Below are 13,156 nucleotides of genomic sequence, written 5' to 3'. Positions count from 1 at the left end.
ACAATGCTTTTGAGACTTATCCATATTATTGCATCTATCCATAGTTTGTTCCTTTTGATTATTAAAGTGGAATTCCTCTGTATAAATGTACAATTTGTTTATTTATATGCCAGTTGATGACTATTTGGATTGTTTCCAGTTTGGGGCCATCATCAATAATGCTGCTATGAACATCCATGTACAGATTTTTGTGTGGGCATAAATTTTCATTTCTCTGAGATAAATACCTAGGAGTGAGGTTTCTGAACTTTGTGAGAAGTGTGTGTTTAACTTTATAAGAAATTACCAAACTGTTTTTCAAAATGACTGTACCATTTTTGATTCCTATAACCAGTATATGAGGCTCCAGTTGCTCCATATTCTTGCCAACATTGTTATTGTCTGATTTACCATTGTGTATCTTCTTTGATCAAGTATCTGCTCAAATTCTTTGCTGATTTTTTTTTAATGGGGCAGTTTTTTAGATTTTTTTTTTTAATTATAGAGTTTCGAGAGTTCTTTATATATTCTGGTTACCAGCTCTTTATCAGATACACATTTTGCAAATATTTTTTCAGTCTGTGGATTGTCTTTTTATTTCCTTAACACTGTCTTTAAAAGAGCAAACCATTTTTAATGAAGTCCAGTTGATTAGTTTTTTTTCTTTTAAAAGTTTATGCTTTTTCTGGGGCCACATAAACCAGAGACTACATCAGCCTGAGACCAGAAGAGCTAGATGGTGCCCGGCTACAACCGATGACTGCCCTGACAGGGAACACAACAGAGAACCCCTGAGGGAGCAGGAGAGCAGTGGGATGCAGACCCCAAATTCTCGTAAAAAGACCAGACTTAATGGTCTGACTGAGACTAGAAGGACCCCGGTGGTCAAGGCCCCCAGACCTTCTGTTGGCCCAGGACAGGAACCATTCCCGAAGCTGACTCTTCAGACATGGATTGGACTGGAATATGGGTTGGAGAGGGATGCTGGTGAGGAGTGAGCTTCTTGGATCAGGTGGACACTTGAGACTATGTTGGCGTCTCCTGCCTGGAGGGGAGATGAGAAGGTGGAGGGGGTTAGAAGCTGGTGAAATGGACACAAAAAGAGAGAGTGGAGGGAAAGAGCGGGCTGTCTCATTAGGGGGAGAGTAATTGGGAGTGTGTAGCAAGGTGTATATGGGTTTTTGTGTGAGAGACTGACTTGATTTGTAAACTTTCACTTAAAGCACAATAAATTTTTTTTTTAAAGTTCGTGCTTTTTCTGTACTGTCTAAGAAATATTTGCCTAACCCAAGGTCGTGAATACTTTCTTATATTTTTTTTTCTAGAAGTTTTATGGTTTACATTTCAATCTGATTCATTTTAAGTTGATTTTTACATATTGTGTGTGGTGTGAATTGTGATTCGTGTTTTTCCAGGATGATTTGTTGAAAAGACTATCCTTTTTCTATTGAATTACCTTGGATCTTTGTCAAAAATCAATTGACTGTATGCGTGTGGATCTATTTCTGGACTCTTTTATATTCATCTGTATATGTATCTTTTTGCTAATACCATACTCTCTTGATCGCTGTAGCTTTATAATAAGTCTTGAAATAAGCTGATTCGAGTCCTCCAACTTTATTATTCTTTTCCAAAATATTTTGGTTATCTTTGGGCCTTTGCTTTTCCATGTAAATTTTAGAATCAACTTGTCAATTTCTAAAAATAAACCTACTGGGATTTTGTTTGGGGTTGAGTTTTCATCTGTAGATCAGTTTGGGAGAGGATTGCAGTCTTGACAATATTGAGTGTTGTGATCCATGAACGGAGCCCTGGTGGCACAGTGGTTAAGAGCTTAGGCTGCTAACCAAAAGGCTGGCAGTTCGAATCCACCAGCTGCTCCTTGAAAACCCTGTGGGGCAGTTTTACTCTGTCCCATAAGTTCACCATGAGTCAGAATCGACTCTGACAGTGTCGTAGGTTGAATTATGTCCCCCCGAAAATGTGTGTATCAACTTGGCTAGGCCATGATTCCCAGTATTATATGGTTGGCCTCCATTTTGTGATTGTAATTTTATGTTAAAGAGGATTAGGGTAGAATTGTAATAGCCTTACTAAGGTCACATCCCTGATCCAACTTAAAGGGAGTTTTCCTGGGGTGTGGCCTGTACCACCTTTTATCTTACGAGAGATAGAAGTAAAGGGAAGCAAGCAAAGAGTGGGGGACCTCATAGCACCAAGAAAGCAGTGCCAGGAGCACAGCGAGTCCTTTGGACCTGAGGTTCCTGTGTGGAGATGCTCCCAGACCGAGGGAAGACTGATGACAAGGACTTACCTCCAGAGCTGATAGAGAAAGCCTTTCCCTGGAGCCAGAGCCCTGAATTTGGACTTGTAGCCTACTATACTGTGAGAGAATAAATTTCTTTTTGTTAAAGCCATCCACTTGTAGTATTTCTGTTATAGCAGCACTAGATAACCAAGACAGACAAAAATGAATTTTTTGTTTTGGTCAGTGAACACAGTGTAGCTCTCCAATTATTCAGATTTTTTTTTGTATTTCTCTTATCAGTGTTTGTCCTACTTTTCAGCATACGGATCTTGCACATACTTTATTATATCGATTCCTATGTATTTCATATTTCTTGTTGCTATTGTAAATGGTGTTTTTAAAAATTTCATTCCCCCTGTTGTTCACTGCCAGTATATAAAAATATAGTTGATTTTTATGCATTGATCTTATATTCTCCAAATTTGCTGAAATCACTTATTAGGTCTAGTACTTTTTTTTTTAAGGGCATTGTTTATTAAGATGCATGTGTGAATGTGTTGTGTTTATGTATGTTACACACACATATACTCTGTATGTCAGTAGTTCATATAATATGCAGATTATGTATTTTTTAAAATGTAAAGCTGAGATGCATAAGACCAACTAGGGAATGTGTATTTATTTACTTAATGTGCTTTAAGTGAAAGTTTACAAATCAAGTCAGTCTCTCATACAAAAAGTTATACCCACCTTGTCTCTCCTCCTACTGAGACAGCACATTCCTCCTCTCTACCCTGTGTTCCCCGAGTCCATTCAACCAGCCCCTGTCCCCTTCTTCCTTCTCATCTTGCCTCCAGACAGGAGTTGTCCACATAGTCTCATGTGTCTACTTGAGCCAAGAAGCTCACTCCTCACCAGAATCATTTTCTATCTTACAGTCCAGTCCAATCTCTGCCTGTAGAGTTGGCTTCCGGAATGGTTCCATTTTGGGCTAACAAAGGGTCCAGGGACCATGACCTCCAGGGCCTCTCCAGTCTCAGTCAGACCATTCAACTTGGTCCTTTTACGAGAATTTGAGATCTGCATCCCACTGTTTTCCTGCTTCATCAGGGATTCTCTGTTGTGTTCCCTGTCAGGGCAGTCATCGGTGGTAGCTGGGCACCGTCTATTTTTTCCCGTCTCAGGCTGATGGAGTCTCTGGTTTATGTGGCCTTTCCTGTCTCTTGGGCTCATCTTTACCATATGTCTTTGGTGTTCATGTTCCTTTGTTCCAGGTGGGTTGAGACCAAGTGATGCAGCTTAGATGGCCGCTTGAGGTCTAGTAGTTTTTTGTAGATTCTTTTGGATCTTCTACATAAATAATTACGTGTTCACTGAATAAAGATCATTTTATTCCTTCTTTCCAAACAATATGTGTGTTTATTTCTCTTCTCTCCCTTACCACACTAGCAAGGCTCTCTACCCAGTACAATGTTGAATAAAAGTGGTAAGATGGGACATCCATGCCTTGTTCCTGATCTTATGGGAATGCATTCAGTCTTGCACCATTAAATATGACTTAACTGTTGATTTCTCACAGATTGTCTTTATCAGGCTGAGGAAGTTTCCTTTGATTCCTGGTTTACTGAGATTTTTTAAAAAATCATGAATGAATGTTGAATGAATGCCAAACGTTATTGCTGCATTTATTGAAATAACCACATGGGTTTTCTTCCTTAGGCTGTTGATAACGTTAATGGCATTGTTTGATTTATGAATGTTGCACCAACCTTGCATTCCTAGGCTCAACCCCATGTGGCCGTTATGTGCGAATTTATGGATAAGTCATGGTTAGATGCCACTAAGTGGGTGAGTTCCTTAACCATATGTGTAGTATATAAATCACTAAGAACTCTTCTGTCCTTTTTCAGGGGAATGCTAACCTTCTGCTCTGCCCATTCAGTGTAGATGACATGTATTGCTTCATCTTCGTTTGGTCATTAGGCTATCAAGGAGAGTGAGGGGAAAGGTAACAGTCATAGTGTCTGTGCACTAAGCACAGTTTATGCTGATTTCACTTAATCCCATTTAATGGGAAATTGAGGTTTCTCAAGTAATTTTCACCACCTATGTCTTGCAGCTAGTAAATGGCAGAGTCAGAATTTGAATGCAGGTTTTTTTTTGGTAAAACCCATGTTCATCCTACTACATCTTATTACCTCTCTGGGAGTGAGTGTGTGTGTCTGTGTGTGTGTGCGCGCACACTTGTGTGTGTGCGTGAGAGCGGGAGGTAGGGAGGAGGGGTGGGAGAGGAATCAATTGAGACTGGAAAAGAAAAGAATGATCTTCCACCTCTCATTACCACCTGAAAATCTGGGCTTCAGGTATGTCAGCAAGAACGAGGATTGAATCTAAGCTCTGCCATTAACTTGATTTGTGGCAAATATGTCTGTCTGAGCCTCATTAAATTTTTTTTAAATGTAGCATTTTAACATGTAGTTATTATGAGGAATACCGATAATATATGTAAAGTGCCTTGCACATAGTATGTGCTCAGTATAGTGGTATCCATCGTTGTTGCTGTTCGGTGCCGTCGAGTTGGTTCCGTCTCATAGTGATCCCACCTACAACAGAGCAAAACACTGCCCCATCCCGCGCCATCCTCACAATCATTGTTAAGCTTGAGCTCGTCCTTGCAGCTACTGTGTTATTCCATCTCCTTGAGGGACTTCCTGTCTTTTGCTGACCCTCTACATTACCAAGCATGATGTTCTTCTCCAAGGACTGATCCCTCCTGATAACATGTCCAACGTATGTAAGACAAAGTCTTGCCATCCTTGCTTCTCAGGAGCATTCTGGCTGTACTTCTTCCAAGACAGATTTGTTCATTCTTTTGGCAGTCCATGGTATATTCAGTATTGTTTACCAACACCGTAATTCAAAGGCATCAATTCTCCTTCGGTCTTCCTTATTCATTGTCCAGCTTTCATATGCATACGTGGCAATTGAAAACACCATGGCTTGGGTCAGGCGCACCTTAGTCTTCAAGGAGACATCTTCCCTTTTTAACACTTTAAAGAGGTCTTTTGCAGCAGATTTGCCCAATGCAGCGTGTCTTTTGATTTCTTGACTGCTGCTACCATGGCTGTTGATTGTGGATCCAAGTAACATGAAATCCTTGACAACTTCAGTCTTTTCTCCATTTATCATCAAGATGGTTATTGGTCCAGTTGTGAAGATTTTTGTTTTCTTTATGCTGAGGTGTAATCCATACTGAAGGCTGTGGTCTTTGATCTTCATCAGTAAGTGCTTCAAGTCCTCTTTGCTTTTGGCAAGCAAGGTTTTGTCATCTGCATAACACAGGTTGTTTATGAGTCTTCCTCCAGTCCCGATGCCCCGTTCTTCTACATGTAGTCCAGCTTCTCAGAATACTTGGTCAGCGTACGGATTGAATAAGTATGGTGAAAGGATACAACCCTGACACACACCTTTCCTGACTTTAAGCCAGACAGTATCCCCTTGTTCTGTTCAGACGACTGCCTCTTGAACTATGTACACGTTACTCATGAGCACAATTAAGTTTTCTGAAATTCCCATTCTTTACAATGTTATCCATAATTTGTTATGTTCTATGCAGTTGAATGCCTTTGCATAATCAAATAAAACACAGGTAAGCATCTTTCTGGTATTCTCTGCTTTCAGCCAGGATCCATCTGACATCAGCAGTGACATCCCTGGTTTCATGTCTTCTGAATCTGGCTTTAATTTCTGGCACTTCCCTGTCGATGTACTGCTGCAGCGTCCTTTGAATGATCTTCAGCAAAATTTTGCTTGCGTGTGATATTAATGATATTGTTCTATAATTTCCGCAGTCGGTTTGCCAGGTAGCAAACCAAATTTCTTGGCGTAGATAAAGGAGTACTTCCAGCACTGCATCTGTTTGTTGAAACATCTCAATTGGTATACCGTCAATTCCTGGAGCTTCAGTTTTCACCAGTGACTTCAAAGCAGTTTGGACCTCTTCCTTCAGTACCACTGGTTCCTGATCATACGCTGCCTCCTGAAATGGTTGAAAGTCGACCACTTCTTTTTGGTATGGTGACTGTGTATTCCTTCCATCTTCTTTTGATGCTTCCTGTGTCATTTAATATTTTCCCCATAGAATCCTTCAGTATTACAACTGGAGGCTTGAAAAAATTTTTTTTTAATTTTGCTTTAAGTGAAAGTTTACAAACCAAATCAGTCTCTCATACAAAAACTTATATACACCTTGCTATATACTCCTAGTTGCTCTCCCTCTAATAAGACAGCACACTCCTTCCCTCCACTCTCTATTTTCGTGTCTATTCGGCCAGCTTCTGACCCCCTGTGCCCTCTCATCTCTCCAGAAAGGAGCTGCCCACGTAGTCTCATGTGTCTACTTGATCCAAGAAGCTCACTCTTCACCAGTATCATTTTCTATCCCATAGTTCAGTCCAAGCCCTGTCTGAAGAGTTAGCTTTGGGAATGGTTCCTGTCCTGGGCTAACAGAAGGTCTGGTGACCATGACCTCCGAGGTCCTTCTAGTCTCAGTCAGACCATTAAGTCTGATCTTTTTACAAGAATTTGAGGTCTGTATCCCACTGCTGTCCTGCTCCCTCAGGGGTTCTCTGTTGTGTTCCCTGTCAGGGCAGTCATCGGTTGTTGGAGGCTTGAATTTTTTCTTCAGTTCTTTCAGCTTGAGAAATGCTGAGTGTGTTTTTCCCTTTTGATTTTCTAACTCCGGGTCTTTGCACATGTCATTATAATACTTTACGTTGTCTTCTCAAGCCGTCCTTTGAAATCCTCGGTTTAGCTCTCTTATTTCATCATTTGTTCCGTTTTGTTTTAGGTACTCGACATTCAGGAGCAACTTTCAGAGTCTCTTCGAACATCCATTTTGTTCTTTTCTTTCCTGTCTGTTTAATGAGCTCTTGTTTGCTTCGTGTATGATGTCCTTGATGTCATTCCACAACTTTTCTGGTTTTCAGTCATTAGTGTTCAGCGTGTCAAATCTATTCTTGAGATGGTATCCATTACTGTCATTATTATTGATTTCCTACCATTAACATGCATTGTATAACTGAAAATAATTAATTTGGGTTTGGAAAATGCCAAATGAGACTTTTCTGTAGTTGTTTATTTAGTTCTTTGGCCTGAATAGCTACAGCAAGTTCCTTTTTGTAAAAATGTATTTAGTTTCTTCCACTTTTCATTTCTCCCTTCCCCAAGTCAAAAGAATACCAATATATTTACTAAAACTATTTTCAGATTTGGAAAATTTAAAAAGTCCTGCTGAAAGCTTTGGGCTTTCCTGTGGTTTGGAAGTGGTTGTCCCCAGCATGGAGAATTTGAGATGCTATTTTCATTTTTACATAGGCAACCAACCATTTGTAGCTAACTTTAGTCCCTTAGCCCATGTAGATCTGACAGTTTATGACTTGGTAAGACTCTCTAATGACAAAAACTACATTAGGCTGTCTGGAGGTAATGATTACTTTTTTTCACTGAGATTATTTTTGCTATCGTAAGTAGGGCCCAAGAGCTTCTGTGCTCGTTTAGTAAGGTCAGGAAGGTAGCAATGAGGAAAAAAGGCTGATTCTGAGAAAGGGCATCAGGCCATCATTAAAAAATAGCCCTTTAGTGCCCAGGACCCCAGGAGGGATGTTAGCGTCAGCTCCAGCAATCCTTAGCATCCTGAGCATTGATGCCCATGATTATGGGATTTCACAGCAGTATCGTTCCAATTAAAAATGTTGTATGACGGATGAAAGTAAAGGAAAATGAATTGTATTTTCAAAATTTTTGGAGACCATCACACTATCCCTTGATACTGTTAGAAATTAGAATTGGTAGTTACTAGTCTTTATTTTGAATGCATTCATTCTAGCCCTGAAATTCTTAAGTAAATATGTTATACCCAGAGTTTAAACTGTGGTTAATAATGATCTTAGCAAGCTGATGTCTTGGTGAATGCAGTAAATGAGTTATGATCATCATATTCGTTTAGAAATCTAAGACTTCTTTGTGTTAGGGGGATATTTAGGTTTTTAACAGATCTCCTTCCATTTCCTATTTTTTCCCAGTTATGTAACTGGGAAAATTTTTATAAATACATCTTATCGTTTTCAAAGCACATTGATCACATCATTTTGTTTAATGTTTGTTTTACTTTATCCATTAATTAAAGATATCTTATTTCCCATGCTATGATGAGAAAAATCAACCTTGGGAATATGTTTTCCTAAAGATCATCAGTGGGTGTTTTGTTTGAGTCAGTATCCAGAACCCAATTCTGATATTTGTCCGATGCTTTTTGGATAAGACCTCTAGGCCTTGGGCCTTATCTGGCTGCCTAAATTTTAACTGGTAAACTTTCAAAAACTAAATGTCTAATGACTACTTTTGTCCCCACCATTAGGATCAATATATATGGATTAGATGCCCATCTTAAAGAGAATTTACGAAATAATTAGTTGAGTGCAGGTAAAGCTTTGGGAGTAACTTTTTCTACCCTTCATGCATGTAACTATCCTGTCTAGATTGGGTAGACAGAGGGTCCCAATGCCAAGCCAAGTAGGAATACCCAAAAACTGGTTATTGTATTTTTGTGTAACTTTAACTACAATGTGGGGCAGTATGGTGAGGCCCAGCCTCGTTAATTTGGTAGGGCCTCTTGACCAGCTATTGTGTGTTAAACACTATTCTAGGCATTATAGGGACAGATATTAAAACAACAAAAATATGATCCCTCCTAAATGTAAAATGGTGCAACCACTTTGGAAATCGATTTGGCGCTTCCTTAAAAAGCGAGAAACAGAACTACCATAAGATCCAGCAATCCCACTCCTTGGAATATATCCTAGAAAAATAAGAGCCTTTGTACGAACAGATATATGCACACCCATGTTTATTGCAGCACTGTTTACAATAGCAAAAAGATGGAAGCAACCAAGGTGCCTATCAACGGATGAATGGATACATAAATTATGGTATATTCACACAATGGAATACTATGAATAGATAAAGAACTGTGAGGAATCTTTGAAACATTTCATAACATGGAGGAATCTGGAAGGCATTATGCTGAGTGAAATTAATCAGTTGCAAAAGGACAAATATTGTATAAGACCACTATTATAAGAACTCAAGAAAATGTTTAAACACAGAAAATGTTTAAACATTCTTTGATGGTTATAAGGGTGGGAAAGGGGAGGGAGGAGTATTCAATAATTAGATAGTAGATAAGGGATTATTTTAGATGAAGGGAAGGACAACACACAATACAGGGGAAGTCAACACAAATGGACTAAGCCAAAAGCTAAGAAGTTTCCTGAATACAACCAAATACTTTGAGGGACAGAGTAGCAGGGGCAGGGGGTTTGAGGACCATGATTTCAGGGAACATCTAGGTCAATTGCCATAACAAAGTGTATTAAAATGTTCTGCATCCCACTTTGATGAGTGGCATCTGGGGTCTTAAAAGCTAACAAGTGGCCATCTAAGATGGTCTCAACTCACCTGGAGCAAAGGACAATGAAGAATACCAAACACACAAGGAAAGTATGACCCCAAGAGACAGAAAGGGGCACATAAGTCAGAGGCTCCATCAGCCTGAGACTAGAAGAACTAGATGGTGCCTGGCTATCACCAATGACTGCCCTGACAGGGAATGCGACAGACAATCCCCGATGGAGCAGGAGAACAGTGAGATGCAGATCTCAAATTCTCGTAAAAGGACCAGGCTTAATGGTCTGACTGAGACTGGAGGGACCCTGACCGTCATAGTCCCTGGACCCTTTGTTAGCCCAAGATTGGAACCATTCCTGAAGCCAACTCTACAGACAGGGTTTGGATTGGACTATAAGACAGACAATGATTCTGGTGAGGAATGGGCTTCTTGGCTCAAGTAGACACATGAGACTATGTGGGCAACTCCTGTCTGGAGGTGAGATGAGAAGGAAGAAAGGGGGACAGGAGCTGATTGAATGGACACCGGGAATACAGGGTGGAGAGGAGGAATGTCTCAGTAGGAGAAGAGCAGCTAGGAGTACATAGCAAGGTGTGTATAACTTTTTGTATGAGAGACTGACTTGATTCGTAAACTTTCACCTAAAGCACAATAAATTAATTAAAAAAAAAAAGATCAGACTTAATGGTCTGACAGAGACTGGAGGAACCCCTAAAACTACGGCCCCCGGACGCTCTGTTAACCCAGAACTGAAATCATTCCCGAAGCCCACTCTTCAAAGGAAGATTAGACTGGCGTATTAAAAAAAAAAAAGAAAAAAAAACTTGTGAGGAGTGTGTTTCTTAATTCTTAGTTCAACCAGATATATGAGACCAAATGGGCGGCTCTTGCCTGGATGCAGGATAAGAAGGCAGGAAGGGACAGGAACTGGTTGAATGGGCACAAGAAAGGAGTGTGCTGTCGCAGTGTAAGGATTGCAACTAGTGTCGTGTAACAATGTGTATAAATTTTTTATGAGAGATTGACTTGAGCTGTAAACTTTCACCTAAAACACAATAAAAAAAAAAAAAAGGACCTCACAAGCTAGCAGACTAGATGGAAACATACATAGATACGCTTCCATTTTCTCCCTCCTCCAGTTCATTTTCCCATCCTCCGTTCTGTCAGCAGAATGATCTCTTGAAAACTCACGCCCTTTCCCTGCTTAAAGCTTCCGGATAGCCTTGTATTTCTCATAGGACCAAGTCCATTGTTTCTTATCAGGATGTATAAGGCCTTCTTTAATTTGGCCCAAATTTTTCTCCCATACCTACACCTCCACAGCATGCTCTGGGCACATACCACTCCTTGGGGTACCCTGAACCTTTCATCATTTTTCATGTTCCTGGGCGTTTGTTTACTCATGCTGGGTCCTCTGTCTGGAATGCTGCATTAGTCTGGGTCCTCTGAGAATCAGACCCTACAAAATAACTGGGCAAGGATGTTATTGGAGTTATTACCTGTAGAGAGAAAATCGGGAGGGAGCTGGGTAAAGATGGGAATGCCATGAGGCCTTTGTGCAAATCTGAACTCCCCCACAAGGGAAGAGTAGGTTAGGCAAAAGCCTTCTAGACCACCCTGCGTCCTGCAGTCTAAGCAAGGTTCAGCAAAGCCACTGGGGAGTCCAAAGTCAGTAGTCAGTAGAGTGCCATACCTTTTTTTTTTAAAAAAAAATATAGCTGCTTTTTTTCTTTCGTTGTTGTTGAGAATATACACAGGAAAACATATACCAATTCAGCTGTTTCTGCATGTGTAATTCATTGGCATTGATTATATTCCTTGAGTTGTACATCCATTCTCTAGCTCCTTTTCTGAGTTGTTCCTCCCCTGTTAATACAAACCCGCTGACCCTAAGGTTCCTATCTAACCTTTGGAATTACTGTTGTCACTCTGATTCCATGTAGATCTTAAAAGAGCATAATGCTCAAGGCAGGCATTCTTTACTAGGCAAACTAAACTATTGCTTGGTTTTAAGAAGACTTCAGGGGATATTTTTGGTTTAAGGTTTAAAGATTATCTTGGGGCAATAGTTTCAGGGGTTCATCTAGCCTCCATGGCTCCAAAAAGTCTGGAGTTCATGCGAATTTGAAATTCTTTTCTGTATTTTTCCCTTTTTGATCAGGATTCTTCTATAGAATCTTTTATCAAAATGTTTAGTAATGGTAGCCGGGCACCACCCAATTTTTCTGGTCTCATTGCAAAGGAGGCAGTTGTTCATGGAGGCAGTTAGCCACACATTGCATCTTCTTTTCCTATTCCTGTAAAGTCCAATATCTTTTTTTTAATGTGCTTTAAGTGAAAGTTTACAAATCAAGTCAGCCTCTCACAAAAACTTATGTACACCTTGCTACATAGTCGCAATTGCTCTCCCCCTAAGGAGACAATTTGTTCCCTCCCTCCACTCTCTCTTTTCATGTCCATTTCGCCAGCTTCTAACCCCCTCTACCCTCTCAGCTCCCCTCCAGGCAGGAGATGCCAACATAGTCTCAAGTGTCCACCTGATCCGAGAAGCTCACTCCACCAGCATCCCTCTCCAACCCATTGTCCAGTCCAATCCCTGTCTGAAGAGTTGGCTTTGGGAATGGTTCCTATCCTGGGCCAACAGAAGGTCTGGGGGCCATGACCACCGGGGTCCTTCTAGTCTCAGTCAGACCGTTAAGTGTGGTCTTTTTACGAGAATATGGGGTCTGCATCCCACTGCTCTCTTGCTGCCTCAGGGGTTCTCTTAGAGTCCCATATCTTTTTGGAACAGTATCAGGGAATACTGCACTCAGTATCGCTGCTGCACTCAGTCATTGTCTGGGGGCAACCCATGGGAGGTGCAGCTTCAGGACAAACAGGAGATGAAATTTTGAGATGAATTCCTTGAGATGAATTTCCAAGGCAGCAGCTGGGGTCCTTGGTCCATTTTGCTACCTGTAGTTGGAGATCATTGGGTTGCATCATCCTCTTGGCCACCACAAATGCCTTGCCTCTTCTGTTTAATTCTTTTTCTTCATCCTTTGGGCCAGCTTTAAGAGTTTCCCCTTCTTGGAAACTTGAAGGAAAATCTCAAAATGTCCATATGATGGTCCCACTGCCTAGAATGATCACCCTAATCTCTTTTTGGCTAATTTCTAATACAGTCATTTACTTAAGACTCAACTAAAGCATCACCCCATTCAGAAAGTCTTCTTGATTCACCCCAAGCAGCTGGGTTGCAGCCCTTTCTCTTATCTCCCATAGCATCTCATCTCACTGTATTAGCATTATTAGCTTACTTGTATCTGTGTTCCCAAAACCAAAAACCCACTGCCGTCGAGTCGATTCCGACTCATAGCGACCCTATAGGACAGAGTAGAACTGCCCCATAGAGTTTTCAAGGAGCGCCTGGTGGATTCGAACTGCCGACCTTTTGGTTAACAGCCGTAGCACTTAACCGC

General features: G+C 40.7%; 1 protein-coding gene and 1 non-coding gene across 10 annotated transcripts in view; one reads left to right on the top strand and one right to left on the bottom strand.

The window, feature by feature from the left end:
* The window catches only part of ATP11C (ATPase phospholipid transporting 11C), a 193,378-nt gene that overhangs the window by 34,016 nt on the left and 146,206 nt on the right, over positions 1-13,156 (top strand). The gene's annotated exons all lie outside the window — the stretch shown is intronic.
* LOC111747815 (U6atac minor spliceosomal RNA) lies at positions 4,046-4,172 on the bottom strand. The gene has a single exon (XR_002783766.1). It is a non-coding gene; the product is annotated as a U6atac minor spliceosomal RNA (small nuclear RNA).

Source organism: Loxodonta africana, chromosome X (assembly GCF_030014295.1).
Source record: "Loxodonta africana isolate mLoxAfr1 chromosome X, mLoxAfr1.hap2, whole genome shotgun sequence".
In the NCBI taxonomy this organism is placed as follows: Eukaryota; Metazoa; Chordata; class Mammalia; order Proboscidea; family Elephantidae; genus Loxodonta; species Loxodonta africana.
This window is presented reverse-complemented; position numbering and strand designations above follow the sequence as displayed.